The 8,899-nt window shown below is 37.5% G+C and overlaps 1 pseudogene; it reads left to right on the top strand.

Annotated features, from left to right (window-relative positions):
• The first annotated feature begins 7,309 nt into the window (after positions 1-7,309).
• LOC116080424 lies at positions 7,310-7,867 on the top strand (annotated as a pseudogene).
• Positions 7,868-8,899: the final 1,032 nt, after the last annotated feature.

The following is an 8,899-nucleotide window of genomic DNA, read 5'->3' as shown; positions in this document are numbered from 1 at the left end:
TACTAATACATTCTGGGAACAAGATGAGTTTTGGGATCAACTGTACTGTGAGTTGAACTTCAGCCAAAACTCCATTAATCACCTGAAGTCCATAACCACCAACTTTAAAGGTAGGGCTACAATAATTCTTAGGGTTTCCTGGAGTCCACATTAATACAGAACTAGTACACAGTAGATCACAGAAAGTCTGATTGTTTCCTTTCCCCCATGCTGCTTTTCCTTTGGGGGGAGAACTGGAGAAAGACTAGCAAGTAAAACTTTTATGTGTTTTATCAAGGTCTTTTGTGGGGAAGGGACCGCACAACTGGCCATTCCTTTGTTCAAAGTATTTTCAGTTGCAAACTGGCTCAAGTCTGGAAATTGATTGACAGGGTAAGATTTTCTTTTGGCACAATTCAATGTAGCCTTCCTTTATTTCTTTGAGAATTTTTCCACTTAACATTCACTAGGCTTCTTGTTTATTTCACACCTGGAAACATCGTGATTGATTAGCCAATATCAAAGGTCATACCACCATAAAATTCACTTTGCCTATACTGACCATTATGGATTAGGCCTTTATGGGCATTCCTTTACCTGTGGTGCCAATTATGATTAGTACTATAATCTTACATTGAATTATTCAGTGCTTTCACCTGGCCCCTGCTGCCTCAAGACCCAATTAAAGCCATTGCACTTAATTCATCCAATTAAGCAGACACATCTCCAAAACTAAGGTCTGGAACAAGAAAGGGGGTTAAAACAAAACTCTTCAAATGTATTGGTGCCCTTCTCACCACTGTGTATCTTAGCGAAGGGCATGCATGTCTTCTGCAGCTTCCCACTGTGGAGGATTAAGTTTGACACCGTTTCTCTGAGCCTTAACATCCCTTCATCAACATTAAGTCAAGTGATACCAGACATTACCATCTCCTTTTTAGTAGGACATCTTTTAACAAATCCTTCAGCCAACCATTCAAGTAAACATTCTGTTGTTGTTTTCTGAGTAAGTTTCTATATGTAAATTGAATAAATTAGCAAACGCATCAAGTTCTTTAGTAGACTAGTACACCTCCTCATGGAATACACTTACTACCTCCCCTCTAGCAGCTTCCTTTGCCTTAAGTATATTTACAGTTAAAGAGGCAACTATTGGTGGACCTTAAAGAACATCAGTATAACCTTGCCTGACAGTTCTGTCATAGAAAATCACCATTGGTTTAACAGACAATGAAGAAATATTTTTTTCAGTCACTGGTGAAAAAGAATATTTCAAGGGATGGGGTAATAGGTAATCTTTTAAGTTTAAATTATTGTGCTTAAGAAATCTGTAAAGCAAAAATGCTTCTAACTTGTAAGCCCTATTTGCACTAGGATGGATAATTTCCTGGAATGCTGGGGGCTGTTGCTCAAGTAAGAACAGCTGTATGTTTTCACTCTTGTAGACAAGGTTGGTTGACCTAACTGCAGAAGATGTGTTTGAGCACATGTAGGTGGATGGTATGTAGCCAGGAAGTACATCACTTTGTGGGTCTTGCCTTTATAAGAACTTGACTAACATATTTCATGGCCAATATCTGGGAATCCTGGGTATAGACCTGGCTAGGGTCCATAGTTCTGGCCTGAATTTAATAAAGCTTGCTAAATGTTTGGCCCCAAAACAGTGTGTATAAGTACAAGTTATATAGCCAATTATATATAATCATAGTTATGTATGCCAATATAATATAATTATATATTACAAACATGTTAGAAGACAATAATTTAGACTGTAAGCATCTGGAGCTGGTCGATTTTATTACTAAGTTCATTTTGTCCTTCACCAAATTCTGGAATGCTAGAAGTTGAATAATTTTATCACAGAGATCATCCATATTCTTTATCAATTTATCAAGAGATGCCAAGAGCAACCAGTCATCATCCTCCTTTTCTTTATTTTCCTGAAAACAGTCAAAAGTTTTATATAGAGGGTTACCAAATCTCCTTAAGTTTGCAATTATAGTTCACATTATGGATTTTCAGTACTCTCTGAGCCCTCAGGACTGGATTCAATAATTGGAGAGGCTTTGGTAACTGTAGGTGTTGACTAATTGACAAAGGTTATTCTAGCTACTAAAAAGTTTTATCTATATACTTCTATTGTTCTAGAACCACATCTGATACCAAAACTTTTATTAATCAGGGTTCTCTAGACTAACAGAACTTATAGAATACACACACATATATGTATGTATGTATGTATGTATGTATGCATGTATGTATGTATATATATACATATACATACACACAGGGATGTGTGGGTGTGTGGGTATGTGTGTATAAAGGGGACTTATTTGAATGAATTATAGGATACAGTCCAGCTAATCCAACAATGACTGTCTGTAAATGGAAACTTCAAGAATCCAGTATATTCAGTCCACAAAGTCTTCAGTAGATGCTAGAATTTCAAAGAAGTAGGTTCTAATGCCAGTGAAGAAATGGACAGTGAGGGCAAGCAGGCAACATCTTTATATAAGCTTTTAGTAGAATTTGTAGCCCAGTTTAAAGGTATGACTTCCTGATCAAGAACCAGATTAAAGGCATGTGTCTTCCAACATCAATATATGTACTAATGGCTTGTGTCATACTACCTCAATGATCTGGATTAGAAGTGGGTATACCACTTCTGGTTTCTGTCTGCACCCAGAGCTAATCTTGATCCACAGCCAGGTGATATTTGGTCTCTCTGAAGGGCTGACATACCTGTGAGCACAGGTAAAACCACCACTTCTGCTCAGAAGAACCTGTTTGAGCCCTCAGGACATAGGAGCAGCCTGGGACAGGATCTTTCCAATTTCTGTCTGTGCCCAGAGCTGATTATGTACCACAACACCTGGAGCTGATCCTTTTCTATACCTCTCCATACCTAAATACCACCAGGAGAGAGCTGGTTTCCCAGGAGTGCTAACACACTTGTGAGCACAGGTAAGACTACCACTTCTGCTCAAATTCCTGGCCCAAGAGGGAACCACTCATAGCTACTAGAAACTCAAGAACCACAGAACAGTCAGGGAGAAGATCCTGAGTCATCTGAGCCCTGGAGGTGACCCTCTGCCACAGCTCTCCATACCCAAATTCCTCCCAGAGAGAAATGGTCTCCTAGGAGTATTGACACACAGGCTTCCAGGTGGGACAAGCCACAGTCAAAGACAGCAAGATCAGCTAGCACGAGAGATAACCAGATGGTGAGAAGCAAGGGAAAGAACATAGGCAACAGAAACTAAGACTAATTAACATCATCAGATCCCAATACAGGCAAGCCCTGTATACCACAACATACCAGAAAAGCAAGACTCTGGTTTAAAGTTACATCACATGATGATGATAGAGGATTCAGTGGGAGGAACAGCCCTTGGGCCTGCTGGGATTGATGTCCCAGTGTAGGGGAGTGGCAGGGCTGGAAGGTGGGAGTGAGTAGAAATGGTAGAGGAGCACCCTCAGGGAGGCAGAGGGAGGAAAGGGATGGAATAGAGGGTTTCCAGAGGGAGACCTGGAAAGGAGAGAACATTTGAAATGTAAATGAGTAAAATATACAATAAAAGGAAAAAAAATTTTAAAAGGACATAAATAACCTCTTAAAGAAATACAGGAGAACAAAGATAAGAAGGTATAAGCTCTTAAAGAAGAAACACAAAATTCCTTAAAGAATTAGAGGAAAATATAATCAAACAAGTGAAGGAATTGAACAAAATCATCCAGAATTTAAAAGTGGAAATAGAAACAATAGAGAAATAACAAAGGGAGACAACCTTGGAGATAGAAAACCTAGGAAAGAGATTAGGAGTCATAGATGCAAGCACTACCAACAGAATACAAGAGATAGAAGAGAGAATCTCAGGTGTAGAAGATGCCATAGAAAACACTGACACAACAGTCAAAGAAAATTCAAAATGCAAAGAGCTCCTAAGCCAAAACATCCTGGAAATCCAGAACACAATTAGAAGACTAAACCCTTAGAATAATAGGTATAGAAAAGAGTGAAGATTCCAAACTTAAAGGGCCAGAAAATATAGTCAACAAATTATAGAAGAAAACTTCCCTAAACTAAAGATGACCATAAACACACAAGAAGCCTATAAAACTTCAAATAGATTTGACTAGAAAAGAAATTCCTCCCATCGCCTAATACTCAAAAGAACAAATGCACAAAAGAAAGAAAGAATATTAAAAGCAGTAAGGTAAAAAGGTCAAGTAACATATAAAGGCAGATCTATCAAAATTATATCAGATTTCTCACCAGAGACTATGAAACCTAGAAGATCCTGGGCAGTTGTCATACAGACCCTAAGAGAACACAAATGCCAACCCAGGCTACTATACCTAGCAAAACTCTCAATTACCATAGATGGAGAAACCAAGATATTCCATGACAACCAAATTTACACAATCTCTTCCCACAAATGCAGGCCTACAAAGGATAATAGATGGAAAACATCAACATAAGGAGCAAAACTACACCCTAGAAAAAGCAAGAAAGTAATCTTCTTTTAACAAACCCAAAAGAAGATAGCCACATAAACATAATTCCACCTCTAACAATGAAAGTAACAGGAAGCAGCAATTACTTTTCCTTAATATCTCTAACACCAATGGGCTCATTTCCCCAATAAAAAGACATAGACTAACAGACTAAATAAACAGGACCCAGCATTTTGCTTCCTACAGGTAACCCACCTCAGTGTCAAAGACAGACACTATCTCAGAGTAAAGGACTGGAAAACAATTTTCAAAGCAAATGCTCCCAAGAAACAAGCTGGAGTAGCCATTCTAATATCAAATAAAACTGACTTACAACCCAAAGTTTTCAAAAAGATAAGGAAGGAGACTTCATACTCATCAAAGGAAAAAAATCTACCAATATGAACTCTCAGTTCTGAACATCACATTCATAAAGGAAACTTTACTAAAGCCCAAATCACCATTGCACCTCACACAATAATGGTGGAAGACTTCAACACCCCACTCTCTGCAATGGACAGATCACAGAAACAGAAACTAAACAGAGACAAAGTGAAACTAACAGAAGTTGTGGACCAAATGTATTTAGTAGATATCTATAGAAAATTGTATTCTAAAACAAAAGATTATAGCTTCTTCTCAGCACCTCATGGTACCTTCTCCAAAACTAACCATATAGTCATTCACAAACTGAGTCACAACAGATACAAGAAGGTTGAAATAATCCCATGCATCCTATCAGATCACCACAGACTAAGGCTGGTCTTCAATAACCACAAAAAAAAAAAAAAAAAAAAAAAAAAAAAAAAAAAAGAAAGAAAAAAAAGAAAAAAGAAAAAACAAAACCAAGAAGTCCACATACACACGGAAGCTGAACAACACCCTATTCAATGATAAATTGGTCAAGGAAGAAATAAATAAAGAAATTAAAGACTTTTTAGAATTTAATGAAAATGAAGAGAGAACATACCCAAACTTATGGGACACAATGAAAGCAGTGTTAAGAGGAAAACTCATACCTCTGAGTGCCTCCAAAAAGAAACTGGAGGCAGCATACACTAGAAGCTTGACAGCACACCTGAAAGCTTTAAAACAAAAAGAATCAAATATACTCAAGAATAGTAGAGGGCAGAAAATAATCAAACTCAAGGCTGAAATCAACAAAGTAGAAACAAAAGAACTATACAAAGAACCAACAAACCCAGGAGATGATTCTTTGAGAAAACCAACATGATAGATAAATCCGTAGCCAAACTAACTGGAGGACACAGAGACAGTATCCAAGTTAACAAAATAAGAAATGAAAAGGGAGATATGACAACAGAAACTGAGGAAATTCAAAAAACCATCAGACCCTACTACAAAAGCCTACATTCAAAAAAACTGGAAAGTCTGAATGAGATGGTTAATTTTCTATATAGATATCATGTTAAATAAGGAGCAGATAAACCATCTAAACAGTCCCATAACCCCTAAAGAAATAGAAGCAGTCATTAAAAGCCTTCCATCCAACAAAAGCCCAGGACCAGATGGATTTAGTGCAGAATTCTATCAGACTTTCCAAGAAGACCTAATACCAATACTCTTCAAACTATTCCACAAAATAGAAACAGAAAGAGCACAAGCCAATTCATTTTATGAGCCACTGATACCAAACCACACAAAGATTCAACAAAGAAAGAGAACTTCAGACCAATTTCACTTATGAATATCGATGCAAAAGTACTTAATAAAAATCTTGCAAACCAAATCCAAGAACACATCAAAATCATTATTCACCATGATCAAGTAGGCTTCATCCCAGGGATGGTTCAATATACAGAAATCAATCAAGTTAATTCACTACATAAACAAACTCAAAGAAAAAAAACTACATGATCATTTATTAGATGCTGAAAAAGCATTTGACAAAATTCAACATCTGTTCATGGTAAAAGTCTTTGAAAGATCAGGAATTCAAGGTCCATACATACACATAGTAAAAGTAATATAAGGCAAACAAGTAGCCAACATTAAACAAATGGAGAGAAACTTGAAATCAGGGACTAGCAAGGCTGCCCACTCCATGCAATATAGTACTTGAAATACTAGCTAGAACAATTAGACAAAAAACAAAGAATGTCAGTTGTTATTGTAAGACCGCCCCCTACCCCAGAGGCTTACCCTAGATGTGCTACCCCACAGAACATAGCTTGATGACAGATCAATGCAAAAGCAAAAGGTTTATTGATCGGACATGTGTGGGGTTGTTCAGCCTATCAGGGAGAGTCAACTCCTAGCTCTTATACCTTGCAGAAGGGCAGATTTAGGCAACAGGACTAGCTGACTTATTCTGATTGGTGCAGTACAAAGGATCTCTTCAGGCATCGGTTGGCTTTGCTCTAGGGGGTTATACTTGGCCTGGTTAGCTAATTCCTTCCATTTCTGCACCTGGCCTTAGAAAGTCCCTGGGAAAATAGTGAGTTGGAAAGTCCCTTATGGGGGAAGGAACTGGGTGGTAGGGAATTTTTGATGATAAGGTCAGGGTGACTTTTCTTGGAATTTAACACAGGGGGGGCAGTGTAGAGGGGTTTTTCTGAGAACACTTATTTTTGTTTTGGTAGATTTCATCTTAGCCTGGTCATTCTGACTCAATATTCTGACCACCAGAACTTTTTTTTTTTTTTTTTTACAATTTTGAAACTTGGTTTCTACATTTCCAGAACTTGGTTTCTACAATATGATAGCATACTTAAGTGACCCCAAAAATGCCACCAGAGAATTCCTAATAAACAACGTCAGCAAAATTGGATATAAATTAACTCAAGCTCTCTTTGCCCCATCTACTTTGAGAATGCAGACCATTCTCAGCAATCAGACTGTCAACATTCCAGAAAATGTGGACATCACTTTGAAAGGGTGCATAATCATTATAAAAGGTTATAGGAAGGACTTCAATCACATCAATGTACAGTTAAGTCTTCTTGGAAAGAAAAATAAAAGGCTCCAGGTTGGCAAATCATGGGGTAACAGAAAGGAACTGGCCACTGTCAGAACCATCTACAATCATGTTCAGAACATGATCAAGGGTGTCACCCTGGGCTTCCATTACAAGATGAGGTCTGTGGATGCTCACTTCCCCATCATTATACAGGAGCGTGGTTCTTTCATTGAAATCCGAAATTTCTTGGGTGAGAAATACATCCACAGGGTTCGGATGAGGACACGTATTGCTTGTTCTGTCTCTCAAGCCCAGAAGGATGAATTGATTCTTGAAGAAAATGATATTGAACTTGTTTTAAACTCAGTGGCTCTTATTCAACAAGGTACAATAGTTAAAAACAAGGATATTAGAAAGGTTTTGGATGGCATTTATGTGTCTGAGAAGGGAACCAACTGTATAGCAGGCTGAGCAAGGTCTCGGTTTCCTAGCTCCAGACACAAGATCCTGATCACAAGTAGAATTTGGGCTCTCTGAGGACAATGAAGGACTTATATATTGAAAACAAAAAACAATAAAATAAAATAAAATAAAATAAAATTAACTCAAACAAATTAGTAGCCTTCCTATACTAAAAGGATAAACAGGTTGAGAAATAAGTTAGGGAAATGAAACTTTTTACAATAGTCATAAATAATATAAAATATCTTGGTGTAACTCTAACCAAACAAGTAAAAGATCTGTACAATGAGAACTTCAAGTCCCTGAAGAAAGAAATGGAAGAAGACCTCAGAATATACAAATATCTCCCATGCTCGTGGACAAGCAGGATTGATAAAAGTAAAAAATGGCCATATTACCAAAAACAATCTACAGATTCAATGCAATCCTCATCAAAATTCCAACTCAATTCTTCATAGAGTTAGATAGAGTATGTCTAAAATTCATTTAGAATAACAACAACAACAAAAACAGGATATCAAAAACAATTCTCAACAATAGAAGAACTTCTGGGGTAACCACCATCCCTGACCTCAAGCTGTACTACAGAGCAATTGTGATTAAAAACAGCATGATATTGGTACAGTGACAGGCAGATAGGTCAATGGAATAGCATTGAAGACCCAGAAATGAACCCACATACCTGTGGTCACTTGATCTCTGACAAAGGAGCTAAAACCATCACAATATTGTCACTAAACTGTGCTGGCTCAACTGGCAGTCAGCAAACTGATCCATTCTTATCTTTCTGTACAAAACTCAAGTCCTACTGGATCAAGTACCAGCACATAAAACCAGATACACTGAATACAACAGAAGAGGAAGTGGGGAAAAGCCTCAAATACATGGACACAGAAGAACATTTCCTGAACAGAACACCAATTTCTTATGCTCTAAGATCAAGAATCAACAAATGGGACCTCATAAAATTGCAAAGCTACTGTAAAGCAAAGGACACTGTCAATAGGAAAAAATGTCAACCTGCAGATTGGGAAAATATTT

Source organism: Mastomys coucha, unplaced genomic scaffold (genome assembly GCF_008632895.1).
Source record: "Mastomys coucha isolate ucsf_1 unplaced genomic scaffold, UCSF_Mcou_1 pScaffold6, whole genome shotgun sequence".
NCBI classification, from domain to species: Eukaryota; Metazoa; Chordata; class Mammalia; order Rodentia; family Muridae; genus Mastomys; species Mastomys coucha.
The sequence above is the reverse complement of the archived record's forward strand: the minus strand, read 5'-3'. Positions and strand labels throughout refer to the sequence as shown.